The sequence below is a fragment of the Cydia fagiglandana genome, chromosome 25, assembly GCF_963556715.1.
Source record: "Cydia fagiglandana chromosome 25, ilCydFagi1.1, whole genome shotgun sequence".
NCBI lineage: Eukaryota > Metazoa > Arthropoda > Insecta > Lepidoptera > Tortricidae > Cydia > Cydia fagiglandana.
The window spans coordinates 7,196,612-7,209,680 of NC_085956.1; the positions used below are offsets into that span (position 1 = coordinate 7,196,612).

The 13,069-nt window shown below is 38.0% G+C and overlaps 1 long non-coding RNA gene across 1 annotated transcript; it reads left to right on the forward strand.

Annotated features, from left to right (window-relative positions):
• Nucleotides 1-9,979: 9,979 nt before the first annotated feature.
• Nucleotides 9,980-10,365, forward strand: LOC134676943 (uncharacterized). Its single transcript, XR_010099969.1, has 2 exons — nt 9,980-10,011; nt 10,247-10,365. It is a non-coding gene; the product is annotated as an uncharacterized LOC134676943 (long non-coding RNA).
• The last annotated feature ends 2,704 nt before the right edge of the window (nt 10,366-13,069 follow it).

Genomic DNA, 13,069 nt, shown 5'->3' on the forward strand with positions numbered 1-13,069 from the left:
GGGCAAAGTGGTTGTTTAACCGCTCGTGCTAATATTGACACGCGAGCAAGCGAAAGATTCCAAAATTGAACCACGAGCGTAGCGAGTGGTTCGAAAAATGGAATCTTGAGCGTTGCGAGGGTTTCAAAGCACGAGGGTTAAACAAAATTTGCCCCCGAGTGAAACACAAAATTTTTCACCACACCAACCCGAAGTAAATATTAAATGTAAAATATCAAACAAAATCAATCCAAATGAATGTTATTAGATATTTATCATCCAAAATCATCATTTAAAAGTCAATTCTACCAGCAAACATAAGAAAACAACTCAAAATTTGCATTTGATTACTTTGCCTCACATGTGGATAAAATGCAACTTTGCTATTCGTTTTTGAAGTGCAAAGTAATTCTTTCCGGGCTGGTGTGGTGAAAAATATTTTAAATACAGTCAAATACCCTATTAGACTGGTCTGGTCGGACCGTATAAAGTTATATCGTTTTGTGAATCGCCAGACGATACAAACACAAATCCCGGGGAACGCTCGATTGAGTATTTAGTTTGTTCTATTTATTTAATTATACGAAATTTACACTACAATTATAAGGAAGTTTATTTTGGTGATGAGGCTATGCATTATGCAATGCATACAGTGTGGAAAAAAATAATGGGCCCTGGAGGGAAAGTGACTTAAAATAAAACCTTAGTTATACTTGGTCAAGCAAATCTTGTCAGTATAGAAAAAGGCGCGAAATTCAAGTTTTCTATGGGACGATAACTCTTCACGCCTACAATTTTTAAATTTGCCGCCTTTTTCTACTGACAAGATTTGCTTGACCACTATAACTCGTTTTACTTAAAGAAAATATTCTTTTTTTTTTTAATACTTTCGTAAAACTGCATTCACATTTTTTTTTAATTCGCTTGGGAATCGAACCGACTAAAAATAAAAATAAAAACTTTGGCTACCTATTTTATTTTACTAGTCGATACCTGCAGTTCATGTCAATGTGAAACACTCCCTTAGGCCCTCTGGGACAGTAGTACTACCATCTAGTTCAACTGGTAGTACAAATAATACACCCTAAGGTCACTAGTACTACCAGTAGTACTAGTGACCATAACGGCAGACCGGTAGTACAACTGTGTAAAAAAGTACCAAATTCAAATACAAGAAAACTGATTTCAGCATTTTAGAAAATTCATCCCCCAAGGTGGTGAAAAAGGGGTTGAAAGTTTGTATGTATATCAAAAAATTTTTCGAGCGCGGGACTTGAATCTTTGTATTTGGGGATATTATTAGAAGACAATAAAAGTGATTTCAGCGTTTTGTAAAATTCATCCCCTAACAGGGTTAAAAAGGGGATGAAAGTTTGTATGGGGTTAAAGTTTTCTTTTGAGCTACGAATTTGAAACTTCGTTAAATGATATATTATTAAAATACAAGAAAACTAATTTCAGCGTTTTATAAAATTCATCCCCTAAGGTGGTGAAAAAGGGGTTGAAAGTTTGTATGGATATCAAAAAAAAATTCAAGTGGTGGACTTGAATCTTTGTATTTAGGGATATTATTAGAAGACAGGAAAAGTAATTTCAGCGTTTTGTAAAATTGATCCCCTAACAGGGTTAAAATGGGGTTCAAAGTTTGAATCCATTACAAATGCTTTGAAACTTCTCAGAAAGACATAATAGCCGATTACAAAAAAAAGTAATTGCAACTTTTTGGAAATTCAATCCCTAAGGGGGCTAAAACGGGGATGAAAATTCGTCTTGGGGTGTAAATTTAATTTTAAGCTAGGAACTATAACTTTTTGGAAAAAAGGTAATAAATTAAAAAACATGAAAACTAATTCAAGCATTTTTGAAAATCATCCCCCAAGGTGGAGAGAAAGGGGTTGAAAGTTTGTATGGAGATCAGATATTTTGTGAGTGCGGAATGCGAAACTTGAATCTTTGTATAAGGGCATAGGTACCTATTATGAGAATACAAGAAAAGTAATTTCAGCAACCAACATCAAAATCCACTTGACTTAAAACTTCATACAACTTGCTAAAAAAGAAAAGTACTTAATTTCAACATTGCTTGGATATGAAAATTATAGGTACTAAAGATGTAAAATGTTGAAGATAAGATTCCACGCGGACGTAGTCGCGGGCAACAGCTAGTACTGAATAACTTTTACTACTTATGGTGCTAATGACGAAATCTAAAAAAATGTCTTTTTCATACATTTTGACCGATCGATACCGATCGACCATAGTAAAAGTTGTTCAGTATTACCTACCAAATCACTCCGATCAAGGTTTTCAGTGGGTTAGAAAACACGTTATACATATTTTGTTTACATCTGGAATGTGTAATGTGTATCATATGTACTACCAGTTGAACTTTTAATACAGTGGTCTATGACAAAACCCGAGGGATATTCTTGTATTTTTAGAAGTAGTACTAGTGACCCTAAGGTGTATCATTTGTACTACCAGTAGAACTAGATGGTAGTACTACTGTCCCAGAGGGCCCTTAGGTAGTCTTTTAAAATTCGCCACTCGTTACGAATTTCATATTTTTCGCACTTGTATCATAATAGTTATTTGCGATACAAGTGCGTACCTATTCGCACGTGTATCGTACAACGTTTTACAGTACATATGGCCCTTTAAACTTTTGACATACGCACGAAAAAGCTGTTTCCCGCACTAGTGAGAGAAACTAGGACCATATGTACTGTAAATAACTATTTTGTACCGCCCATGATGCAGGCTGTCAATGTCACTGTGCGAACGGGACAGCAAGTTACGCACGTGCAATAGAGATAGGATAGGAACATGCGGGTTAGTGTACGAAATTCCTTATGGTAAGCGTCCTTTCATCATTTAAGGTTGATTCACGCTAGACCGGGCCAGGGCCGGACCGGAGCTTTCGGTGCTTCGTTTTCTATGAAAAGCACCACGTGATCACCGATCAGCCGTCATAGAGAATGACATGTCGGACGCCTCGGCCCGGGCACGGCCCGGTCTAGCGTGTCATCCTTTATAGATAGCATCTACAGCTAGGCTAGGCTAGGTATTTACACAGGTAAATCGAATGGTTCGAAAAGTAACACTTGCACCTATTGAATGTAAATATGTATTGTATGACAGTTAGGTAACCGTGTAATCAGGAAAAACTATGTAATGTAACTTTAAATTGTAAACAATTTCTATTTTAATTTGTAATTTTTAGGGTTCCGTACCCAAAGGGTACCCCTAAAGTCCCTAAAGTCTTTTCTCCTATCTTTGCATTCCCTAATATTGTTTGTCATAATGATCAGTTGTCCTAACACTAAAAACCCTAATTTTGTTTTCCCTAATTATTGATTAATTATCCTAATGTTATTAATCATATTTTCTTTTTTGCGAGGGTCGCAGTTCTAACCCTAACCTAACCTACTTTTGTGGCAGCAAGTTCTAAAACCTAACCATTTTTCAGAACCTTACATTATGGAAAATAATCGTTGTGTCAATTGATCGTTAGGGCATGAGCCCATTAGGACAAACCAGTTAGGGCAAGTGACTTTAGGACAAACGTTGTTAGGGATTCAGAATGACACCCGGCTGTATCTCATTAACCGTGATAACTAGGCCCTAGGCAGTTGAAATTTTCACAGATGATGTATTTCTGGTGCCGCTATAACAAATAACATAAATAAAATAAATATTTTTGCCGTTTTCTGTGCACGAACTCTTCGTGGGCGAGTCCGACTCGCACTTGGCCGGTTTTGAATCATGTTTAACTCTAAATTCGTATACTTTAATAAATAATCAATAGGTATTATGGTTAAGGGTTGATAAAATATCCTTTTTTGCCTTATTACAAAGCAATAAAGTCCAAAACGCGACGGCTTCATATAAGAACATCTCGATCGCACATTCTTCATTAATTTCCACTCACGCGCAGTCAATGGCCGCTTTGCCGCCGTTTGACAGGTCATGTTTACTCTTTCTTACGCAACTCGATTATGGACATAATTCTAGGCTGCCGCGAAATTGTATCTCTGTCTCTGTCGCTCTTGTGAGTATAGATAGACGGTATTTCGGATTTAAAATTTTTGATTTCGTGGTGGTCCTACACTATACTGTACCTTGTAAGTAAAAAGTATGCCAAGATCTTTTTGTCATAAAGTATGTTCGAATCGGCCGATTCCTGGTTCCGTAGACAAGATGCCAATCGCTGATGCTCCATAGCGAACGAAACGCAAGTGACACTGTCAAACTAATATGGAAGCATGAATCTATAAGTCTTAAGGCCTGTGCACACCGGCTGCGTGCGCGTGACGTGCGCGTGCGGCGTTGTAGTATACAGATCCTTATGAGAGATGGCACACCGCTTGCGTGACGTGTGCGTGTGCGGCTCCAACATTTTAGCGCACGCACACGCGCACGTCACGCACACGCAAGCCGGTGTGGCTCGGCCTTTATAGTCCAGTCAGCAGCAGAAAGTAGCTAAGCGGGTAAGTAAGTAAAGTAAATACACTTTATTGCACCACAAAGAAAAATACAATAACAGATTTACAGTGTAAATAATGGTAGCAACAGGCGGTCTTATCGCTGTAAGCGATCTCTTCCAGACAACCTTGGGTTAGCAGGATATAAAGAATAGAAAACTTTTAAAACAGGTAGTGCACGAAATAAATTACAGGAATAAGAAGATTACACATTATATAAATATGTACCAATAGGTACAAACAAATAGTTTAATATATATAACATACATATACATATATATAAACACATACAAAAATACAAACACAATATATATATCTAGACACGCGGCAGCGTGTCAAGCCAAGTTCAAGCAAAGGAACTGGCTAGCCAGCGCCAAGTGTAATATTACACGAACCACTTGGTGCCACTTTTGACCCTTCTATAACTCAAAACATCTTTAACGTAAACACATAAAACTACGTGTGTTTAATTATATCCATAAGGACATCTAGAAGCCCAAATTTCATGAAGCTAGCTCAAACGGTTATAAAGATATGAAGGTCAAAAAGTCGTAAATTTTAAGACTGACTGACATACCTATAGTACCTAAACCTAACCTACTTCCAGATGACCTAGAAGGATGAAATTTGGAATCCAGCTCAGTTATTGTGTGAAAGCGTAGGAAAAAATCTAAAAATTAAAAAAAGTTATAAAATAGGGGGGGTCCCCATACAAAAAAAACCATTTTTTATTGTGACTGACATATAAGTACCTAAACCTAACCTACTTCCAGATGACCTAGAACGATGAAATTTGGAATCCAGCTCAGTTATTGTGTGAAAGCGTAGGAAAAAATCTAAAAATTAAAAAAAGTTATAAAATAGGGGGGGGGTCCCCATACAAAAAAACCATTTTTTATTGTGACTGACATATAAGTACCTAAACCTAACCTACTTCCAGATGACCTAGAAGGATGAAATTTGGAATCCAGCTCGGTTATTGTATGTAAGCGTAGGAAAAAATCTAAAAACAAAAAAAAGTTAATAAATAGGGGGGGTTCCCATACAAATTTCTTTTTTATTGTGACTGACATATAGTACCTAAACCTAACCTACTGCCAGATGACCTAGAAGGATGAAATTTGGAATCCAGCTCGGTAATTGTGTGTAAGCGTAGGAAAAAATCTAAAAATAAATAAAAGTTAAAAAATAGGGGGGGTCCCCATACAAAAAACCTGTAATACGCGCTAAACAACCGGCCAACGGTGTGTCGTTGGCGGCGCGCGGCACCACATAATTAATACAAAGAACAGAAGTAAAAAACATGCAGCGGAAACACAAGAAAAAACATTAAATCTCAATACCTGCCTAGTTTTCTTTACAAAAAGTATTGATATCCCATCAAAAACATAAATGTAAAAAAGGAGAGCCAAGTTCAATACAAAAATTATGCTTGGCTGTGGGGTTCGCCGCAAAAAGAATGGAGATTTAAATGAGTGCCAAGTTCTATGCAAAATCCAAATATGTATTTATAGGAACAAAATAACATTATAAACAAGTATTAAACTCTATTTCTTTGCTTTATTGGATACCTATAACAATTGCTGTTATTTAAAAAAAATGTGAGATCTTAAAGTAGGTTAGATTTGGCTTGGCCAGTTTTTATCAGAATTACAAAATATATATATGTTGAATAACTTTATAAAATGACTGATGTAATGAAAACTGGCCAAGTCAAATCTAACCTGCTTTAAGATCTCGCATTTTTTTTAAATAACAGCAATTGTTATAGGTATCCAATAAAGCAAAGAAATAGAGTTTAATACGTGTTTATAATGTTATTTTGTTCCTATAAATACATATTTGGATTTTGCATAGAACTTGGCACTCATTTAAATCTCCATTCTTTTTGCGGCGAACCCCACAGCCAAGCATAATTTTTGTATTGAACTTGGCTCTCCTTTTTTACATTTATGTTTTTGATGGGATATATATATACACAGCGGCACATTAAGGAAGAGATAAGTAATGATTCTTTAGAAGGTTTTTAAAGCTTTGGAGAGTTTTAGCACACCTAATGTCTAACGGCAGACTGTTCCACAGACGAACAGCTCGAAACGTAAAGGAGTCATAAAATTTCGTAGAAGAAGGAGGGGGAACAAGTTGATATTTCCGTGAAGGCCTGACGGAGGAGAGATAACTAAAACGTTCTTTAAGGTATGAAGGAGTAGCGGGGTTGAAAAGAATGCTATAGAGAAGAGCTAAGATATGAGAATTACATCGAAGACGTATAGGGCCACTTAGTAGCCACTTGAGCTGGGCACGAAAGTTGGAAATATGGTCAAATTTACGCAGGCCAAATATAAATCTGATACAAAGATTTTGAAGGCGTTCAAGTTTACTAAGCTGGTCTTCATTAAGATCCAGATAACAGGTGTCCGCATAATCTAGTATAGGCATAAGAAGCGATTGTGATAGCGCAATTTTCGTGGCGAAAGGCAAGAAATTACGTAGTCGGCGAAGAGCACCCATTGATGCAAACATCCTCCTGCTTACTTCGCTAATCTGAGGGATCCAAGATAAAGTGCAGTCTATTATGATCCCGAGATTTTAACGGGTAACTAAGGTGTTCAAAATTATCTTGAAGCCACTTTATTGCTTAGAGAATTAGAGCGTGTCAAGGTAATTTTGAACACCTCGCCCGCTTAGAAACTTCTGCTGCTGACTGTACCTATATAACTAGATCAGGCATAAGGGGTGGGGGAAATGGTGGGCAACAAATAAATTCGACCATTCATAGTGTCGCATTGCGTATGTTTTGTCTCTTACGGAGGCACGCGTATAGCATCCTATAGAATACTACCTTCTATGTATGGTATGGAAGAGGGGATCATATCTCATCGCATAATAATTGATTGTCATAATGTAATGTTACGCATAAATCTCTTTTCGCATATTTTTTCTCCAGCTGAAACAAAGTATTTTAGAAAAATGTTGCATAGGTTGTGTAGAATAGGTTAGGTTAGGTTAGGTTTGTGTTATAATTTTTCTGAAATTTTAATATTTCCAGCACAGTAACAATTATGCGAAATGCATGAGTTTTATGCGTAACATTACATTAGGACAATCAATTATTATGCGACCCAATATGGACCCATGGAAGAGTGATAGGTGGTGATAGAAAGACTCAAAGCGATTCGATGGCGAAGCGCGAGCGAGCGTCACCTTGGCTAGCAATGACACTCCAAATGACATCAATTTAATTTCCTCTAGCAGTCAATGGCCCCCGTATGGCTAGTTATGTTTACCCTTTACGCAACCACACTAGAGTCACTGCCGTATTCGAACTTCAAGATATTCACAAGAAACGACACGTACTAGATCCATTCTACGTTATAGTTTAGATATCAACTAGTTCTCTTTTGCAGCGCTATTCGGGCAACCAATGTCACTTTTACGTTAGATAGCGTAAGCTATCTATTAGACGTGAATTGGATCTCTAAATCATGTCCTGAGGAAATCGTTTAAGTATCGTATCTCCAGAATCGCGCAAATGTCAAATTTGACAGGTTAGATCTTAAACATATCGTTATCGTATCTTGGTGATGTCTAAAATATATCTAATAGATGTCTATTTCAAAATCCGCATCGGGCCCTCAATCTCCATATGCCTAAACACTCCAGACAGACAAACATACGGGTCAAAGAACTTTGGACAACGCAGAAGTTGCTGAGCGGCAGAGGTGTTCAAAATTACCTGGACACGCACTTATTCTCTTAAGAATAAAGTCGCGTTAAAATCATTCGCCCACTTAGCAATTTCTGCTGTTGACTGGACAACGCAATTTTACCGAAAAAAGTAGGACAAATATTTATGACTTTCAGAATAAGGTCTAGATTCGTCTGTGTTTTTTTGCTGATACTTAATCTGTTTGCATTTGTATTAATTAGCCATAATTCTTTGACTTTAGGTTTTTACAAAACGATTTAGTTGGTAACTAGTTTCTGTACATGGGTTTGCATGCAGCGCTACCTATGTATATATTTTTTTTACTGACAAACCGGTAGAAAATTAGATTACACAGGGTACAATCTATAATATAATTTGGTATGTTACAATTATGTTACTTATAATTACTATATACATGTATATGAATACTATAACACTATAAGACATGCTATAAAATTATTTCGAACTCTATAATAAATAATAATATTAAATTAACTTATCAAATCAATCCAAAATCTGCATATCGTTATAAATATTATGTTTATGTTAATACGAATGCTAAATATAACTTGTTTGGTCGCTACAGCGCTTTAATTAAAGAGTTATTTTTCTTTTAGAGTTTAAGGAATTAATTATTTATGACCACATAGTTGAAATATGCACAAAAGACAGTCGTTTTATGGAGTCGTTTCTCAATTCGTTGGGATCTTTGTCACAAAACAGATAGTTTTGTGTCTTTGTTTTAAGAGCCTATTAACGTGCACACCAGCAGCGCCACTGCTAAATAATCGTGGCCCGTTACGTACTGCATGTTGTATTTAAGTACCTTTTGAATAACTACATCAAACTAGTTTATATGTTGCTGGATTCGTCGATCTATGAACTAAAAACAAAAACCGCCGCACTACTTTTTGTGAAGCCGTTTTGTGATGAACACACAAATGAATGCCCTTACCAGGATTCTAACCCGGGACCTCTGCTTCGTAGGCAGGGACACTACCGACCTACCGACTAGGCTTGGCCACAGACTTGCTTTCTGGCTTGGCTTGGCTTCCAAACCTTACACAATACGTCTGTGTTTCAATGTAACTCATCATCCATATTGATATAAGTTATAATTACATTCCACACTAATTAAGGTCAAGTACACACCAGTTAACCACTTAACAGTAACAGTTAGGTAAGAGTTAAGGGGCCCACTGATTAACAGTCCGCCGGACGGTATCGGCCTGTCAGTTGTTCGGAACTGTCAAAATTTTGTTCTAACTGACAGGCCGTTACCGTCCGGCGGACTGTTAATCAGTGGACCCCTTTAAACAAATACATATATGTTTAATCGACCTGTCAAACTCATCAAAAGTGTGACGTAAATACATAGGCCAATGCGAGTTTTATTTATTCTATCTGCTTCCGATATGGTATAATACTATGTCTGTCAAAAGTAACGCTTTTGGTTGAAGAAATGTACATTTTGTCACTGACCAGTGTCATATCGGAAATGGATCGAATAAGTGAAACTCGAATTGGCCTGATAGTCAGCGTCGCTCATTGAGTCGCTCAATGAATTTATTGCATTGTGGACACAATTAATTGACCGATGGTAGCCCCTATTCCAAAGAAATACCTAAGGGCTATGTTTGGTATGTAGCTGTTAATACGGCGCAAAACACACGGAGCGATGCTGCGCTGCGCACCGCGGCTTTTCGTTGTCGAACAAATACGGAGGAGGTTGTTACACCTATATATATCTCTATAAACACTGATGTCTTTCCTCCCATAGAACATTTTAATTTCGCGCCTTTTTAGGGTTTCGGAGTCACCTAGAAACCCTTACGCTACGTCTTACGTAGGCGAACAACGCGCGAACGCGGCGCGGCGCGGCGCGGCGAAATCAATCCTTTGATGCCCATAGAAGTGTCCTACGTAAGCGATCTCGTTGCGAACGCGGTGCGGCGCGATTTGCACGCGAATGTCAGGCGGCGCGGCGCGGCGCGGCGCGGCGGCGGCCGCTTTCGCCGCGCCGCGCCGCGCCGCGTTCGCGCGTTGTTCGCCTACGTAAGACGTAGCGTTATAGTTTCGCCATGTCTGTCTGTCTGTCTGTCCGAGGCTTTGCTCCGTGATCGTTAGTGCTAGAAAGCTGCAATTTGGCATGGATACATAAATCATGCATTGCGACAGAATGGTAAAATAAAAGTTACCAAAAAAAATTTCTAGGGTACCTCCCATACAAAAAATATTTTTTGAATTTTTTTTTTACTTTTTCCCGATAGTGTGGGGTATCGTTGGATAGGTCTTTCAAAACGAATAAGGTCTCCTAAAACCATATTTTGATAATGTTAATATTTCCGAAAATATGCGCTCCGAAAGAAAAAAAAATGAGTGTCCCCCCCCTCTAACTTTTGAACTACGGGTCCAAAAAATATGAAAAAAATTGTGAAACAAGAGCTTAATAAATACTTTCAATGAAAACTATAGTGAACATGATCGGTCTAGTTGTTTGTGAGTTATTGCAAAAAATCTTCTTTTCTTAGTAAAAAGACGTTTTGTAAATAAGTGTAATGCCGTGTAAACATAATTATTAAATAAATAAAATAAATTGTACAAAGCGCTGCAACAAAGGTACTACTACCTTATGATCTTACTAATAACCCGTTTGGCCTATTTTGACAGAATGGTAACTACGAAACCCTACACTGAGCATGGCCCGACATGCTCTTGGCCGATTTTTCTAATGTATATTTCGGGCATCTCGGAAACGGCTCTAACGATTTCGATGAAAATTGCTATATGGGGGTTTTCGGGGGCGATAAACCGATCTAGCTAGGTCTTATCTCTGGGAAAATGCACATTATTGAGTTTTTGGGTTTTCCGAGGAAAGGTCGGCCTCCCAGATATTATTATACAGGTTTTACGAAAACCATCCTGTATTTTTTCTCTTTTGATGATGATAGTGAAAAAGCCGCACCGCTCCGTCGGCGCGATTCGGGAAATGAATTAGAGATTAACTAGAAACGATATAGTAAAGATATGTGACGTCCCACGGGTAAAGGTACCTTATGGCAGTTGGCACTTACTCTATTATTAGCGCCGTTCCAATAAGTATTATTGCGGGGCTATGCGACAAAGCGCCGGCCGCCATAAGGTACCTTTTGCAGTGGAACGTCTATCATATCTAGTAGATATGAAATAGTAAAGATATGTGACGTTTATCTAGTGAATCTCTAATTGATTTCCCGAATCGCGGCGCGTGTGTCCCCGTGTCAACAACTGCTAACTGTACAAGGTTTGGATTACCGGATAACCTGTTCGCTGTTGTGGTCACGAAACTAGCGTTCACCAGCCGGCCTAGCCAAGGTTACAATCGCTATCGCTTCGACAGCGAAAAGCACTATGTCTCTCTATCACTCTACCATATTAGTGCGACAGTGACAGTTGCGTTTCGATCGCTACGGAGCGTAAGCGATCGGCATTTTGGCTACGCGGCCAGCTGATCTATGCGTAGGCAACAAAAACTTATTTAATTTGTAATATACACGGTGGCTAAAAAAACCGGGTAAGTGCGAGTCGGACTCGCGCACGAAGGGTTCCGTACCATAATGCAAAAAAAAAAACAAAAAAAGTAAAAAAAAAAACGGTCACCCATCCAAGTACTGACCACTCCCGACGTTGCTTAACTTTGGTCAAAAATCACGTTTGTTGTATGGGAGCCCCATTTAAATCTTTATTTTATTCTGTTTTTAGTATTTGTTGTTATAGCGGCAACAGAAATACATCATCTGTGAAAATTTCAACTGTCTAGCTATCACGGTTCGTGAGATACAGCCTGGTGACAGACGGACGGACGGACGGACGGACGGACGGACAGCGAAGTCTTAGTAATAGGGTCCCGTTTTACCCTTTGGGTACGGAACCCTAAAAATAACTGCATTCCTGTTGCCAGGGAGGTTTTGGGATTATACTGAGCAACTTTTACTATGTGACCAAGACCGAAATCGCAAGAAATCCTGTATATAGTAGTGTACCCTATGATGGGCGTGGAACCAGTAATGGGACAAAAAACCACAAATCCTGTAAAATAAGTGTCTAAAAGTAGTTTATAAACACTGCCTGTATATTATCATAAATAAGAGTCCTAGAGCTGTTTCAGTTTGAATTTTTATTAAATTTGGTTGTTTTTTAAGAAATTGGCGTCAACCTGAAAGTTGTCGTGTCACTGAAAAAAAAATACCACTACGAATTCTTAACAACTTCGCTAAGAGAGGTGAGTTAACTTATTAAATTTTATTTAATTAATACTTGATGAAAACTAGAATGTGTTTTGTTAATTGCATTTACCATGAGATAAGGTATACAACATACTATGTTGTGACTCCACAGATGTAAAAAAATAGTGGTATTTGGCCCAATCCCATTATAGGAGCTGTAAAACTGCATACCTCCTATAATGGGACAATTTACATAATGATGCTTGCCATGCCATCATTTCATGTTTAAACAATACAGAAGTAAAATGTAGTTACGAAATATGTCAACCCGGAGGTATGCTCGGACTTCGGATAAATTAATATCGTTTTTTAGTGTGGGTCAAATCTTGGTAGCCGAGTTTGAGCCACTTTCCCGTTTTCCGATTGAGTTGAAATTTTGTATTCGTAATTAAATATGCAAATCGGATGATAATGCAATATTATGATAACATGGACCAGATCTGATGACCTATTTCAATATTTTATACTGATAGAGCAGTGTCCATTACTGGGGGGCCCATTACTGGAGCTTTGGTGTCCATGACTGGAGAAAAATAGCATAGTTTTAATTTGTTAAGTATGTGGAAACTCATTGCAGTATCTTTGATACAACACGCCTGAAACATGAAAGACGGGTAGGACTTTCATCTTTC